The sequence below is a fragment of the Somniosus microcephalus genome, chromosome 2, assembly GCF_052327205.1.
Source record: "Somniosus microcephalus isolate GS21.2 chromosome 2, FLI_Smic_1.0, whole genome shotgun sequence".
In the NCBI taxonomy this organism is placed as follows: Eukaryota; Metazoa; Chordata; class Chondrichthyes; order Squaliformes; family Somniosidae; genus Somniosus; species Somniosus microcephalus.
In genome coordinates, this window is record NC_140988.1 from 213,649,603 (window position 1) to 213,667,295 (window position 17,693).

Below are 17,693 nucleotides of genomic sequence, written 5' to 3' on the forward strand. Positions count from 1 at the left end.
CTCCAATTTGGCGGGCAGGAAGTGCACGCTTATTCTGAGCTGGAAGAGCGCCACCCACCATATTGGTATAGGCAAAATAATCTGCGTCCAGGTCCCACACCTGAAGTAGGAGTTACTCTCTTTGCATATGCAAATAAGTGACCTAACACCTCTCTGCAATATTGGTTTGCTCTGAGGCAAATCCAGGTTTGCATGCAGCCTAACAGGTAGTCCATAAAGGGACTGCTGTAGGCTGCAACCAACAAGGTAAGATTTTAAAATATACTTACCTGAATGTGGAGGAGTGCTCCTCCCAACCCCACACTAAAACCACACTGGCCACTGCCAGCCACCGCTACACCCCACAATACTGCCGCTGCCCCTCCTCATTCTGGCCTCTGATCTCCCCAATCCCAGCCTCTTCCCTTCTGATCACCACTCCCTACAGGCCATCACTACCCTCCCAACCTGATCGCCCCCACTTCGCAGTCCCCTTTAACCACTTACCCGAGGGCTGCTGCTGGTATCATCAGCAAGCTGGCTGGAGACATCTATTAGGTGTCCGTAGCTTGCCAGCTCGATGATAATAAGGCTCGAGGCTTCACCATTCAGTCGCTGGGAATGGTTGATATCTCCTTCTGTGGCTTGTTGCCAACATTTTTTATTGACAACACTCTTTTTAAGCGCCTTGGGATGTTTTACTACGTTAAAGGCACTATATGAATGCAAATTGTTGTTGCTATTCTGTGGGCTCGCTCCATGTATGGGGAAAGACCTTCAGCACTTGGCCTACTATATACCTCAGACTTTCTTGTAGGAACTGTTGGATCCGTGGTTCAGTGGATATGCTATTATTAAATAATCACACGGATGCTGTACATTAACAAATAACAGGTCTTTACTGGAGGAGGGTAGTCTCTAGACTGGGGGTACAGAGGCATGCGCAAAGCTTATATACCAGTGTGGTCACTGCCGGTACTACAGTATACAGGAGCTGTAAAAGTAGTTCTGACTTAAAGGCACATACACTACAATTCCTCCCCTTTTAGATTAGTAATACCCCTAATATTCAAATAACAATTAACATTTCAACATGTACATTAAACAACAAAAGTCCATTTATAGATTCAGTCTTTGGGGCGGCTTCCTGGCCCTTTCGGGATAGCGCCTTTCCAGAGGTTCTTGTTCTTGGTGCAGAGGCGATTCTGACCCCTTTTCATCGGGTAGTTCATCGGGTTCCACTGCTACTGGGTCTGAAGTAGATGCTACCGGTATGTCGGGTTCATCCCCAGGTACTCGAGACATGGGGTTGACGCGTTCCTGTGACGCAAAGATCTGATCGACGTGGCGTCTCACAATGTTCTCCCCGACATCCACTGTGTACATTAATGGCCCCTGCCTTGTACATATCGTTCCGGGTTGCGACTTCTCTGTTCGATAGTCACGGGCCAAGACTGGTTGCCCTACATTGAAGCTCATTGTCGGCTTCTCATTGATGTGCTGGAATTGTTTGTCCTCAACATTTCTTCGCACATTTGGTCTGAGCAAGTCCAGACGAGATCTCAACCTTCGGTTAAAGAGCATCATGGCCGGGGTCTGGTTGGTAACTGCATGTGTTGCGTTTCGGTAGGCTAATAAGAAATTGTCCATCTTATGCTGTAGTGGAATTTCATTGTCACACATGGTCTTTATCGCCTTCTTAAAGGTTTGTACGAACCTCTCAGCCAATCCATTTGTGGCTGGATGATACGGGGCGGATGTGTAATGCCTTACCCCATTCCTTTTCATGAATTTTTGGAACTCGTCGGACACAAACTGTGGTCCATTATCAGAGCAAATCTGCTCTGGCAAACCGTTTCTGGCAAATATGGTCCGTAGGACTGCAATCGTTTTCTCTGTAGTGGTTGAAGACATTTTTATCACCTCAGGCCACTTTGAATGAGCATCCACTGCTATTAAGAACATTGAGTCCATGAATGGACCAGCGAAATCAATATGCACCCGTTGCCATGGAGAGGAGGGCCACTCCCATGGATGTAGAGGGGCATGTGGTGGTGCATTTTGGACCTTCTGGCATCCTAAGCAGCTCTTAGTTAGGTCTTCGATTTGTTGATCGATTCCCGGCCACCACACATAAGCCCCAGCAAGGCTTTTTATTTTCACTCCTCCCAGATGACCTTCATGTAGCTCATTTAGCACTCTCTCCCTTAACTTGGGTGGAATCACCACTCTGGATCCACACATCACTGTCCCCTGGCATACTGACAGCTGTTCTCTTCTGGATGAGAATGCTGGCAACAGTGAGTCACCATGTGTTGGCCATCCCATCACCGTCAATTCATACACCCGTGACAGCATCGGATCATTGCGGGTCTCCTTCTCTATATCCGCGTTTGTTACTGGCAATCGTTTAATTATTGACGAATAAAATATCTCGATAGGGTCCACTGCTGGTGCTTCCTCCACAGTAGGCAGTGGCAGGCGCGATAGCCCATCAGCGTTCCCATGCTGTTTCGTGCCTTTATATTCTATTTCATATTGATTCGCCCCTAGAAACAGGGACCATCTTTGTAACCGCTGTGCAGTCATCACTGGAACGCCCTTCTTAGGATTAAAGATGGAGACAAGTGGTTGGTGGTCAGTCAGCAAGGTGAACTTCTGCCCATGCAGATAGTGGTTGAATTTTTTTACTCCCCATACTAGGCTGAGGGCCTCCCTGTCAATCTGGGCGTAGTTGCGTTCGGCTGAGGTTAGTGACCGAGACGCAAAGGCTACTGGCCTCTCCAACCCATCTGGGAATTTGTGCGACAGCACCGCTCCAATACCGTAGGGTGATGCATCACATGCCAAACGAATTGGTAGTGCTGGGTTGAAATGGGCCAACACCTCTTTTGATGTGATCAATTCTTTACACTTCTGGAAAGCTCATCTACGTTCGTCATCCCACTTCCATGGTACCCCTGTTTGCAGTAGGGTGTTCAGTGGGTGTAACACCGTAGACAAATTTGGTAAGAACTTGTGGTAGTAGTTTACCAGCCTGAGGAACGACCTCAGTTGTGACACATTTTCCGGGCTGGAGCCTTGATTACTGCCTCAATCTTGTCAGGGGACTTATGTAAACTCTCTTCATCGATGACGTGGCCGCAATACGAGATCTGTTTCTGGAAAAACTCGCACTTGTAGCCCATACTCCTTTAATCTGGTGAGCACCTTCTCCAAGTTGGCGAGGTGATCACCGTCATTTTCGCCCGTGACCAAGATGTCGTCCAAATAACACTGGGTCCCTGGAATCCCTTGCAGGACCTGATCCATCGCCCTTTGCCAGATAGCCGGAGCCGAGGCTACTCCAAACACCAGCCGGTTATATTGATAGAGACCTTTATGAGTGTTGATCGTAAGGTAATGTTTCGAAGCTTCTTCTACCTCCATTTGCAAGTACGCCTGGGCTAGGTCAATTTTGTTGAAGCGTTTACCTCCAGATAGCGAGGCGAAAATATCCTCAATTCGTGGAAGCGGATATTGCACCGTGTGAAGGACTGGGTTCACTGTCACCTTAAAATCCCCACAGATGCGGACCTTCTTTGGTTCCCCAGGCATATTACTCAACGACCTCTTCATTACAGGAACGATGGGTGTAGCCCACTCGCTGCAGTCCACTTTGGACAGTACTCCTGAACGTTCCAACCCTTCCAGCTCTGCTTCAACAGCTGGTCTGATCGCATAAGGCACTGGTCTGGCCTTCAGAAACTTTGGGCTTGCATTTTCCTCTATTTTAATCATTGCTGTTATTCCTTTTAGTGTTCCTAGTCCCTCCTGGAACACTTCTTTTGTGTCAGTTAGCATTTTTGACAGTCGTCCAGGTGTGACGTCGTCATCCATTTTGGCCTCAATCTTCAGTGCCTGTATGGAATGCCAATTTAATTGTATCTTCCGGATCCATTCACGTCCTAGCAGTGGTGGTCCTCCATTTGGCAATACATATATATCCATTTTAGATATTTCCTGGCCTTTATATGTCACTTTCACCCTTATTTTTCCTTTGGGGTAGACTTTTTGCCCCGTATACGTCTTCAAGACAATCTCTGTAGCTTTCAATGGTATGTGTGAAAATAGCCGCTTGTAGTCTCTTTGATTTATGACTGTTAGAGCTGACCCTGTGTCCAATTCCATTTCCACTTGGACTCCGTCTATCTTGAGTGTAACCCAGATAGTCTGGTGATCCTCCATTTCGGTTACCTTATGTAGTTTCAGACAACCCAGCTCCTTGCTTCCGGAGTCTGTGTCACTTTTCTGTTCGTCTGAACCACTGTCCATCACCTGGTGTACCTTTTTGTACTTCTCCTGTGGAGATTTCTTACTGTTGGTTTTCTTCCCAGACCTGCAGACTCTTGCTATGTGTCCTGCTTTCCCACACTGTCTGCACACTTGGTCCTTGAACCAACAATCTTTCTGGTCATGTGTTGTTCTGCCGCAGCGATAGCACTTCCCTGTTCGTCACCAGAAAGCGGGTAAGTGATTGGTTCGTAAGTATTTCTCCCTTTTTAAGCTTAAATCTCTTTGGTTTATAGTTTCTAAGGTGTGATATTCACCATCTAGAATTGGGGCAGAGGGTATTTAAGAATAATATTAATAAATTTAATTAATTACACGGAATGGGAGATCAGGTGATGTGTTACTGCTGCAATATGTGGGAGCTGGTGGACACCATTGATGCTCATGGTGATCACATTTGCAGTAAGTGTTGGCTGCTCGAGGAACTCCGGCTCCGTGTTGAAGAGCTGGAGTCCAAGCTTCAAACACTGAGACACATCAGAGAGGGGGAGAGTTACCTGGACTCTGTGTATCACGAGATATTCACACCAATTAGATTAATTAATTCAGATGTAGTCCGTGGCCAGGGTCAGGGTGGTGTGACTAGAAGTGAGGCAGGTACAGGGATCCAGGAGGTAGTGTTGGAGGAGCTGCAGCCCTTGCACTTGTCCAACAGGTTCGAGGCTCTTACTCCCTGTGAGGATGGGAACAGGGACTGCGGGGTGGATGAGCAACCTGGCCACAGCACCGTGGAGCGGGGGGCCATTCAAGTGGGGGGAGTTAAAAGAAATGTTGTAGTGGTAGGGGATAGTATCGTTAGGGGGATAGATAGAGTTCTTTGCAGCCGAGAGCGAGAGTCCCGAAGGCTGTGTTGCCTGCCCGGTGCCAGGGTTAAGGACATCTCCTCTGGACTGGAGAGAAACTTGGAGTGGGAGGGGGAGGATCCAGTTGTCATGGTCCATGTTGATACCAACGACATAGATAGGACAAGGAAGGAGGTTCTGCTGAGGGAGTTTGAGCAGCTAGGGGTCAAATTAAAAAGCAGAACCACAAGGGTAATAATCTGCGGATTATTACCTGAGCCACGAGCGAATTTGGCTAGGACAAATAAAATTAGAGAGTTAAATGCGTGGCTCAAAGACTGGTGTGGGAGAAATGGGTTTTGCTTCCTGGGACACTGGCACCAGTACTGGGGCAGGAGGGAGCTGTTCCATTGGGACGGGCTTCACTTGGCCAGTGCTGGGACTAGAGTCCTGGCGGATTATATAACTAGGGCTGTAGAGAGGGCTTTAAACTAACTAGTGGGGGGGAGGTTCCTAGAGAGCAAATAATAAAAATGACAACAGAGAAGGTCATAGACTTAGGTAGCAGTGGGGAAATTAAAAACCAGAGCATGTCAGGAAGGGGCAGAAGATATGGAGTAAAAGGTAAAGTAATAAAAAGGGCAAAAGCAGGAACTAAGTGTCACAGAACACCTTTGAAAGTTCTCTATCTGAATGCACATAGCATTCGTAACAAAATAGACGAGTTAATGGCACAAATAACTACATATGGGTGTGATCTTGTGGCCATTACAGAAACATGGCTGCAGGGTGACAATGCCTGGGAATTAAACATACCAGGTTATTTAATGATCAGGAAGGACAGGCAGGAAGGAAGGGGAGGTGGGGTGGCTATGTTAATAAAGGAAGGAATCACTGTAATACAGAGAAATGATATTGGGTCAAAAGATCAGGATAATGAAACAGTTTGGGTGGAGGTAAGGAATAATAAGGGGAAAAAAACACTAGTGGGCGTAGTCTATAGGCCTCCGAACAGTGGCAACTCTGTTGGATGGAGTATCAATCAGGAAATAGTTGAGGCTTGTAATAAGGGAACATCTATAATTATGGGGGATTTTAACTATCACATTAATTGGACAAATCAAATTAGGCAGGGCTGCCTTGAGGATGAGTTCATTGAGTGTATTAGGGATGGGTTTCTTGAGCAGTATGTAACTGAACCGACCAGGGGGCAAGCAACCTTAGATCTGGTCCTGTGTAACGAGACAGGATTAATTAAAAATGTCCTAGTAAAGGATTCCCTTGGAATGAGTGACCATAACATGGTTGAATTCCATGTTCAATTAGAGGGTGAGAAGGTTGGATCTCAAACAAGCGTGCTAAGCTTGAATAAAGGAGACTATGAAGGTATGAGAGCGGAATTGAGTAGAGTGGATTGGGAAAATAGATTAAAGGGTAAGATGATACATGATCAGTGGTGTACATTTAAGGAGTTATTTTACAACTTCCAAAAAAAAAAATATTCCACTGAGAAGAAAAGGGTGTAAAAGAAAAGACAGCCATCCGTGGCTAAGTAAAGAAATTAAGGATAGTATTCGACTAAAAACAAGGGCATATAAGGTAGCCAAATCTAGTGGGAGGATAGAGGATTGGGAAAACTTTAAAAGACAGCAAAAAATAACAAAAAGATTGATTAAGAAAGGGAAGATAGATTATGAAAGTAAATTAGCAAAAAATATAAAAACAGATAGTAAGAGTTTTTATAGTTATATAAAAAGAAAAAGGGTGGCTAAAGTAAATGTTGGTCCCTTAGAGGATGAGACCGGGAAATTAATGGTGGGAAATATGGAGATGGCAAAAACACTGAATGAATATTTTATATCAGTCTTTACAGTAGAAGACACTAAGAATATCCCAACACTGGACAAACAGGGGGCTAAAGGGGGGGAGGAGCTAAACACAATCAAAATCACTAAGGAAGTGGTACTCGGTAAAATAATGGGATTCAAGGCGGATAAATCACCTGGACCTGATGGCTTACATCCTAGGGTCTTGAGGGAATTGGCGGTAGGGATTGTGGATGCATTGGTAATAATTTTCCAAAAATCCCTGGACTCGGCAAAGGTCCCGGCAGACTGGAAAACTGCTAATGTAACACCCTTATTTAAAAAGGGCAGTAGACAGAAGGCTGGAAACTATAGACTGGTTAGCCAAACATCTGTGGTAGGTAAAATTTTGGAGTCCATTATTAAGGAGACAGTAACAGGACATTTGGATAATCATAATTTAATAGGACAAAGTCAGCATGGTTTTATGAAGGGGAAGTCATGTTTGACAAATTTGCTGGAGTTCTTTGAGGAAGTAACATATAGGGTGGATAAAGGGGAACCAGTGGACGTAGTGTATTTAGACTTCCAAAAGGCATTTGACAAGGTGCCACACAAAAGATTATTGCTTAAGATAAAAAATCACGGGACTGGGGTAATATTCCGGCATGGATAGAGGATTGGCTATCTAACAGAAGGCAGAAAGTTGGGATAAATGGTTCATTCTCAGACTGGCAATCAGTAACTAGTGGTGTTCCACAGGGGTCAGTGCTGGGTCCCCAACTCTTTACAATCTATATTAACGATTTGGAGGAGGGGACCGAGTGTAACATATCAAAGTTTGCAGATGATACTAAGATGGGAGGGAAAGTAGTGAGTGAGGAGGACATAAAAAACCTGCAAGGGGACATAGACAGGCTAAGTAAATGGGCAGAGATTTGGCAGATGGAATACAATACTGGAAAGTGTGAGGTTATGCACTTTGGCAGGAAAAATCGTAGAGCAAGTTATTATCTTAATGGCAAGAAACTGGAAAGTACTGAAGTACAAAGGGATCTGGGGGTCCTGGTGCACGAAACTCAAAAGGTTAGTATGCAGGTGCAGCAAGTGATTAAGAAGGCCAATGGAATGTTGGCTTTCATTGCTAGGGGGATAGAATATAAAAATAGGGAGGTATTGCTTCAGTTGTACAAGGTATTGGTGAGACCGCACCTGGAATACTGCGTACAGTTTTGGTGTCCATACTTAAGAAAGGACATACTTGCTCTCGAGTCAGTACAAAGAAGGTTCACTCGGTTAATCCCGGGGATGAGGGGATGAACATATGAGGAGAGGCTGAGTAGATTGGGACTCTACTCATTGGAGTTCAGAAGAATGAGAGGCGATCTTATTGAAACATATAAGATTGTGAAGGGGTTGGATCGGGTGGATGCGGGGAAGATGTTCCCGATGATGGGTGAAACTAGAACTAGGGGGCATAGTCTTAGAATAAGGGGCTGCTCTTTCAAAACTGAGATGAGGAGGAACTACTTCACTCAGAGGGTGGTAGGTCCATGGAATATGCTGCCCCAAAAAGCTGTAGAAGCTACATCATTACATAAATTTAAAACAGAAATAGACAGTTTCCTAGAAGTAAAGGGAATTAAGGGTTACAGGGAGCGGGCAGGAATTTGGACATGAGTCTAGGTTCGGATTGGTCATGGCCCTGTGGGTAGCGGAGCGGGCCCAGGGGCCGTGTAGCCTGGTCCTGCTCCTATTTCGTGTGTCTAATTCTGTTAGATTCAGGAGATGGTTCTGTGATAGTGGATTGGCGGTTAGGATCAGATCAGCCATGATCTTATTGAATGGCGGAGCAGGCTCGAGGGGCCGATTGGCCTACTCCTGCTCCTATTTCTTATGTTCTTATGTTCTTATGTTCCATAGGATATTTCATTGGTGCCATATTCTTGCGGTCTCCGTTGTATCTCTGCAGCGCCCCTTGCGGCTGCTTCATGTGATACTGCCATACTGAAAGCTTTGTCCAGCGTAAGGTCCTTTTCTGATAGAAGCCGTTTCTGGGTTCCTTCACTTTGTAGCCCACACACAAACTTGTCCCTTAACATGTCTGCTAGTCCCGCTCCAAACTGGCAGTATTTCGATAGCTTGCGCAGTTCCGTTAGGTACTCAGCATTGCTTTCGTCTTTGTGTTGGTTCCTTTTATGGAACTTAAATCGTTCTGCTATCAGCAGCGGTGTGGGGTTTAAGTGGTCCTGTAGGATTTCTACTATGCTTTCAAAATTCTTGTTTACCGGTTTCTCTGGGGTTATTAGATTTCGCAGTAACCCATAAGTTTTTGCACCCATGGAATTTAACAGAAGCAGTGCTTTATTAGCATCTGGCACTTCATTTGCCCTGCAGTACACCGCAATACGTTCCACATATGTCGCCCAATCTTCGACTTTATTGTCGAACGTAGAGATACTGCCACTCTTCGGCATCCTTGGGTGTGCGTTAACTATCACAAATGGCGCCTCCCGCGCTTCCCTTTCTTCTCCGCTGGCACAAAATGGCGTCTCCCGCGCTTTCCTTCCTTCCCGCGCTCGCCCTTCTTCTCCGCTGCGGCTTCTAAAAATGGCGCCTCCCGCGCTCTTCCTTCTTCTCCGCGGCTCAATGGCGTCTCCCGCGCTCTCCCTTCTTCTCCGCGGCTCAATGGCGCCTCCCGCGCTCTTCCTTCTTCTCCGCGGCACAATGGCGTCTCCCCTTTCTTCGCCCCGCGGACCCTGTTCAGCCCGTGAGCACTGGCTGTGCTCTGCGCGTTCTTCTTTTTATATTTTTCGACGCCGCTCAGTCTAGAACCCGGCTGTTTCTTACCCTCTCTCTCTCTCCGGTTTGTTTTATTTTTCTCGATGCCGCTCAGTGTTCAACCCCCGGCTGCGCCCTGCGCTCTTCACCCTCTGTCTTACCCCGTCGACGCTGCTCGGCTTTCTCTCCGCCGTCGGTCGGCTCCAGCCGTCGCTGCTCGGGAAGGGTCTGCGCTGGACCTGTCGTCGGTCTCTTACTGCTCGTTGTGGCTGGGGAACCAAGCCCGGCTCTCCACAGCCTCCCCTGCGAAGTTGGATCTCTGCCTGACTGCTGGGCGGTTGCTCGTGGTCGACGCCCGTGTTCCTGGCCTCAACTATTTTTTTTTTTATGTTGCAGGTAGATTCGAATCGACACTCGGCGCCACTGTTGGATCCGTGGTTCAGTGGATATGCTATTATTAAATAATCACACGGATGCTGTACATTAACAAATAACAGGTCTTTACTGGAGGAGGGTAGTCTCTAGACTGGGGGTACAGAGGCATGCGCAAAGCTTATGTACCGGTGTGGTCACTGCCGGTACTACTGTATACAGGAGCTGTAAAAGTAGTTCTGACTTAAAGGCACATACACTACAGGAACCACAGAGGTACTGAGTAATGATGGTACTGAATGACTTCCTTTATACTTCTTCTTATCTGGATATATTAATCAGAGTGATTTTTGACGCTCTCTATGCATGCGCACCCACTTGGTACTGCACATGCGTACTCGATCCAGTCACACATGCACAGTACCCAACAGTGCAGCGGCTGTGGCCTGCACTGCCATGCTTTCCTCAGCTCTGTGAGAAGGTCAGGGGATTGGGGGGGGGGGTGGTTGAAGAGGGGATCAAAGTGGGGAGAGAGGAGAACAAAGGGAGCAGGACAAGGAGAGCGGATCGAAGGGGGAGAGGAAAGGAGAGGGGATCGAAGGGGGAGTGAGGAGAGGGGAGGGAAGAGAGAGGACTGGAGGGGGGAAGTGGAGGGGATCGACGGGGAGAGGGGAGGAGATTGAAGGGTGGGGAGGGAGGAGAATGGATCAGAAGGGGGAAGGGAGGAGAGGGGATTGGAGGGGGGAGAGGGATGAGAGAGGATCAAAGGGGGGAGTGAGGAGAGGGGATTAAAGCGGATGGAGGACAGGGGATTGGGGGAAGGAGAGGGGATCGGAGTGGGGAGAGGAGAGGAGCTCAGAAGGGGGAGAAGGGCAGGAGCTTGTGGGGAGAGGAGTTCAGGAAATTGGGCGGGGAGAGAAGGTCAGGAGCTCAGGGGTGGGGGGGGGAGAAGGTCAGGAACTCTGGAGGGGAAGAAGGTCAGGAACTCAGTGGGGGGAGAGAAGAGCTCGATGAGAACAGTGGGGATGGGGGAAGACGTGATCCAGGTCTAAAGGCGGGGGGGATGAGAGTGAGAACACGATCCAGGTGGGCAGATGGATCACGTTCTCCCACCTGTTAGGTGTGGATCATGTTCTTCCAAACCCACCCCCACCCCATTTACACCCGCACCACTATCTCCCTCTCCTCCCTCCTCACCACTATCTCCCTCTCCTCCCTCCTAGACCTGGTTGATTTCTCGAAAAGCCCGGTGCGTGTGCAGCAAGTGACATTATTGGACTGGATGAAATCCGGAAGGCATGACACTGTCACTATTCACTTCATACCAAATAAACCTGTTGACAATCTGTGACCCACACACAATGCCCCATCTACTGGGTGGGGGTGACAGGAGAAGGTCAGGAACTTGTTGGGGTGGAGAAGGTTAGGAACATGTTGGGGGGTGGGGGGGAGAGGTGAGGAACTTGTTTGGGGGGGGCGGAGAAGGTCCTAACCTGGGAGGGTGAACCCTGCTTCTTCTCTGAAAGCAGTAGTGTTAGCATTGTGAGCTCTGTCTGGTGCCTGGCTGTCACAATGAATGGATCAAATTACACATTGCAAAGATGTTGATTACTCAGGCAGGCAGGATCTAATTACACATTCCAGACAATCTGCTGAGTGTGTCTTGTCCTCCAAGGGGACCAATCAGCAATCTGGTCTTGTCATCCAAGGGGACCAATCAGAACGTTGGTGTTGCAAATGCACGCTGCCTATATTAATCTTAACATACATTTTTGTTGGGTGAAATGAAAAGGTAACCTGTTTTTATGTGGCTCACTTTAAACAATAGGCAGAGCAGCTGACCTCAGCCAGATTGGCAGTAGTGGCCCTAAAATTGAATTGGGTGCCCCATGTGGGAGGAAAAATCAGCTAGGGCTTCCACTCCAAATCACTATCCAGTGGTCATTGCTAGAAAGTGCTCCTGTGTGAACCTTCAGTGAGAATGGGCTCGGGCTCAGGTGAAAACTTCCCCCCGCTATAGTCACTATTCACACTCACTGTCTAGGGTCAATGGGAAGAATGACCACTTGGGCCAAACCACCATAGCACAATAAGAGTTAACAGTTTCAGGAAAGGAGAAAGGTAGAAAAAAATTGAAAATGAATAAACACAGCTCTATCGATTTCAGTGAGGTAGAATTTGTCACACTGTTTTTCTCAGTAGTCTTACATTGGCAAGTACATACAGCCTAAAGGCCGACTCCCATCTCACACCAGGGCCACAGTCATCCTTCTGCTGCAGTAGACACTCGTACCCCTTTTACTTTGTGTAAGAGTGCTGCCACTGCCTCCGAGAGTGCTGGTCCTATGCAGCCAATGGCAACCCCAATGCGCACCTGTCGGTTCACTAAGGCCTATTTATGACCAGATCCTCCTGGGCACGTTAATGAATACAACGGGATTTAACTGGGGTTGCAGCAGCTTGTGCAAGACTTAGGGAATGGCTGTAGCAAACACTCCACTGACATTGATATAAAAACAGCTTACGTTTCTTTCTGGCACCAAACCTAATCAAGCCCAAGCACAAGCAAGTCCCAATTTATTTTATCATTTATTTAGCTAATCAGTGATATTACATCAAGATTTAGTAAATACTAGCCAGCTCCTGTGACACTGCACATAGGGAGTCAAAACTAAGTGTAGTCTTTAGGTGAAGTGGGGATAGAGGCCAAGGGTTAATTGGATACATGCAGACGTAATTCAGTCCCCATTTTAAAGCCATACATTTTGTTCTTTACTTGTATATATTTCCATTATAAATTGCCATGTCTACAGTGATAATGGAGGCTGCCTATGTAAACGTGTTACACAGTAATTATACACTCCAGCAGTGGAGGAATTTATAATGGGAAAAATTTGACAGGAGCATATGCAGATGTACAATTTTCATTATACTATAGATATAAATGTAATTCAAGCTAATAATAAGAAAAATTGGGAATAAGGTACATTTGTAAACATACATTTACGACTATAAACTGTTGAAGTAGCCATGGATGAAGTTGAAAGATATCTAGGAGTCATAGTAAGCTCGACACTCAGTGGGGGTGAAATTCGTCTTGGACGGTGGTGCAAAACGGGCAATAGCGCATTGGACTGAGTGTAAAATGGGCTGCCGATGCACAATCACTGGTTTTGTGCCACCGCCCAAGGTGAATTTCACCCTCAGCATGTCCAACCAATGCAGAGTAGCAATCAACAAAGCCACCAGAATGTTGAACTACATCGCCAAAACAATAGAATACAATCAGAGGAAGTTGTGATCAAACTTTCCAGAGCTCTGGTCAGACTGCACCTTGACTGTCTCCAGTTCTGTCTGAGAGATGCAAGGGAAACATTCCAGCATTGGAGACAGCATGGAGAAGAGCCACAAGACGGATGCCTAGGGCTCGATTTTCATTGAGCAGTGGAGTCGGGCTTGGAGGCATGCGGGGGGTTAAAATCACAAAAACTGGCAGGCGGGACCCCCCACCCGCCTGGTTCCTGACTCCGAGCAATTTTAATTCAGGTGTGTCTGATGGTCCCGACTCCGTCCCGCATCCAACAGGCGGGACTGGCCTTTAAGGCCCTCAGTTACCATTAAATGGCCTCTATAATCCTATTTTAACAGGCCCTTGCAACTTTAACCCTTTTCCCACGTAAAACACGCCTGGTGGGAATCACGAATGTGAAACCTGGCGGGAGCACTATTGGATTGCTGACTATCAACTGCAGGTCAACCATTAAAAAGGAGATTTGATCAGCCATCATTTGCAGGTGGCAGGACTTAGTGGTCTCAGACCTGGGGCAACTTTTACAAGGCTTAACCACACCTGTGGAAGGTTGGAGCCTCACACCCATCTCCAGTGTGGCCTCCTGGGAAACCCCTCTCACCACCTTCACTCAGCGCTTCCTCAACGGAGGCATATACCAGAAGCATGGGAGCCATTTATTTCCTTCCCATCTGGGCATTAGAGGAGCTCGAGCACCAGCCGCGTCAGCAGCAGAACCAGGAACAACAGCAGCACCAGCAACAGCAGCAGCAGCAGGAGCGCCAGGCTGCTGCTCACTCACCTAAGGCTGCACAGGCCAGAAGGGGCCAGCGCCTGGAAGCCCGTCGGCGCAGGAGATACCCCCCCAAACAGGGTCTACAGGCGCAGGGTCACCTATTTCAACATGTCTGAGCAGCAGTGCCAAAGTCGGCTCCGACTTTTGTGAGAGATCGTGACTGACATCTGCGCAATGCTACAGCAAGACCTGCTGCCCAGAGGACCAGGTGGACAAGCATTACCAGTGGCTGTCAAAGTCACCACTGCACTCAACTTTTTTGCCTCAGGCTCATTCCAGGGATCAGCAACAGAGATCAGCGGCATCTCCCAGGCGGCCGCACACACTTGCATCACGCAGGTAATCGATGCCCTCTTTGCCCTCGTGCACAATCACATCCATTTCACCAAGGATTGAGCAAGTGTCACGACGCGAGCAGTTGGATTAGTTCATCTGGCAGGCTTTCCAAGGGTGCAGGGCGTCGTTGACTGCACACATTTGGCCCTTAGGGCACCCCATCGCAATCCAGGTACTTTTGTCAACCGCAAGGGCTTCCACTCCCTTAACATTCAGCTGGTGTGTGACCACAAGGAGGAGATTTTGCATGTTTGTGCCACGTACCCTGGCAGTTGCCATGACTCCTTCATACTGTGCCAGTCTAGTGTGCCTCCGCTATTCAGTCCGCCAGACCAACTTAATGGATGGCTACTTGGAGACAATCCCCTGAGGACGTGGCTGATGACGCCGTTGAGGAGGCCAGCCAACGAAGCTGAGGAGAGCTACAACTCCAGCCACATTTCCACCAGATCCATTATCGAACAAACCATCGGTTTGCTGAAGATGTGCTTCAGATGCCTGGATAGATCAGGTGGAGCCCTGCAGTACTCAGCAGCCAGGGTCTCCAGAATCGTCGTGGTTTGCTGTGCACTTCACAACATGGCACAGCGTCGTGGCTTGAAGATTCCTGAGGACCAAGTGGTTCCTCACATATCCTCCTCAGATGATGATGAGGAGGAGGAGGAGGAGGAGGGTGAAAACGAATATCCTGCAGAGGCCCATCAACCAGCGGCAGCATTACGCGGGAACATTGCTGCTCGGGATGCAAGGAACGCCCTCATCCTGGACAAATTTGCTTAGCCTAGTCAATCAAACACTTTTGCCTCACAGCTTCTTACCTGAGCATCGACAATGGCCAAGACCCTGCGGATTCCTAGCTATTTGACCAGCATACTGACAATTGCAAGTAATCCTAAGCCCTCAATGTGAAAGTCCTATTCACGAAATGACACACGCCACAACTACAGCAGTAGCCATCAGATTTTTAACTAACATTATTAATCTGATGGCTTTTTCTAACAATACATCAAATTTCACCCAAGTGACTACCCTTGTGACTATTTGTGCAGAATGTTCCTCTTACGCGTGCTCCTACGAAGTGCTTCCCCTGTGGTTTCAGCAGATGTGGAGGCCCCTTGCTCACTTTCCTGCTGCTCCTGTCTCGACACCTTTGGCGGGCGTCCTCTAGGGTTGCGAGCCTGTGAGGGCTCGTCAACAGTCTGCTGCTCCTGCGGCTGTGCAGCGGGTGAGACGTCTATCTCACTTGGGTGTGGACTCCGGTGAGGCTCTGACCGAGGGCTCTGCAGTGGCATGGAAGTGTGAGCGCTTGGAGAGGAACCCCCACTTCCTTGAGGTCTGCCACCAACCTCCCTCTCATGGGTCAGGTCCCCCTCCGCGCCTGCAAGTGGCTGGCGAGCACCTTGCTGCACATCATAGGGGCCATGGGGACCCGTATCTGCAATGGCAGTCCTACTCAGAAGGACTTCCATGAAGGTCTGGTTTCTCTGTTCAATAGATGCCCATCGCTCCTCAAGAGATGTCATTCTATTCTGAACAATGACCATGTTTTCCATACCCTGGTGACAAAGCTCCTCCATGGCCGTAGCCCTCCTCTCCTCTACCGTAGCCATCCTCTCCTGTACGGTAGCCAGCCTTACCACGAAGGTAGCAATCGTTTCCATGGAGGTAGCCATCCTTTCTGTGTTGATGCGTTCATGCGCCAATGACTCCACAAAGGCTCTGCTCATGTTCGCTATGGACTCCTCCATTCGCTCCACACTCGCAGCGACCCTCGAGACAAAACCTGCCAGAGACTCCTGCATCTGTGCCTGGAGTTCCATCACCTCTGATCTTATGGATGGACCCAGAGGCAGAGGGTCGACATGCTGCTGAGCCGAGCTGGCAGAGTCCTGCGCCCTCCGACTAGGACTCTCCACTGCTGTCCCTGTCTCCACAATCTGCTGATGCTCACTTCTGAGCTGTGATACACCAGGTGATAATACTACTCTATGTCCCGAAGGTCCCACCGAGGTGTGAGTGTCTGCGCTGGTGCTGGGTGCGCTGAATTCTGCTGACGCTGTGCCCTCAGAGGTTGTAGCTTCCTCTGAGGAGTCTGGCTGCTGAGCCTCTTCTTCCTGGCTAGGGGGGACGGATGCTTGTGATGGTCCTGTGGGGGAGTAAAGGAAAGAGTCAGAGATGTGATGCAAAGGCTACATGCACATAGCTTTTTGCAGATGCTCATAAATGCATCTGTTACAGCTTCACAATCATTATCAGCGACTCATGCAATGTCAATGAGAGAGATGGGAAACTTTTCTGTCACCAGCTTGCTGTGTTGCACCCGTCTGTCCGTCCCCCATGCACGAATCATCCTCAATGCCAATGATTTCCAGCACAGCCTCCTCCCGGGGGGTCAGGTGGGCTATTGAGGGTGGCCCTCCTCCTGTCCTGGCTCGCTCTCTCTTGTTGTGAGCTCTCTTTTCCAGCAATGAGGGAGACAAGTGGAGGTTGAGTGAGAATGAAGGAGTGAGTGTAGAGATTACATAGCATAGATACTTAGAAGGAGACAAAGATGGAGTGAGGTTGCAAGACCAAGGGCCCTCCCTGTGTGTTGTCAGTTGTATTCAAAGCATCAGAGTGATAGGGAGTGTGAGGGCTGCATGGTGGAATAGTTAAGTGAATGTGAGCATAGAGAGAGAGGGAATGGGTAAGGGTGCATGGATGTCAGTGTCAAGTGGGATGTGGAGGAAGAGATTGCTAAAGCTGAGTGCTGGTGAGGAAAGGCAATGGGGATCAGATTGAGGGTGATGGGAAATTCATACTCACTTTTCCAGTGCGCTGAAGGTCATGAAATCTTTTCCTGCACTGTATCCAGGTTCTGCGGGTGACTCCCAAGGAGTTGACCTCCTCAACCACCTGCATCCACACAGCCTTGGTCTGAGTGGGAGGCCTCTTCCTCCCTGATGAAGGGAACAGGATCTCCCTTTTGGCCCTAGCCCCATCCACCAATGCCTGCAGTGCCGCCTCGTCAAAGCGAGGAGCTGCTCTTGCCCTCCCGCTTGTCATCTTTCCTACAGGTCCCTCTGACACTAAATGGAGGAAGCTTGGAAGCCTGCAGAAGAAGCAAGGCTTGCTGTGGACCTTAAATAGCAGCAATGATGATGTCATCGGAGGGGACTTTCAGTCATGAAAAAGCCCTTTGCAAAGGCTTCCCACACGTTGGAAATTAATTGGCTAATTGT

The 17,693-nt window shown here is 48.4% G+C and overlaps 1 protein-coding gene across 4 annotated transcripts in view; it reads right to left on the bottom strand.

Moving 5' to 3' along the window:
• rbm47 (RNA binding motif protein 47) overlaps positions 1-17,693 on the bottom strand; it is a 381,884-nt gene that overhangs the window by 297,413 nt on the left and 66,778 nt on the right. The gene's annotated exons all lie outside the window — the stretch shown is intronic.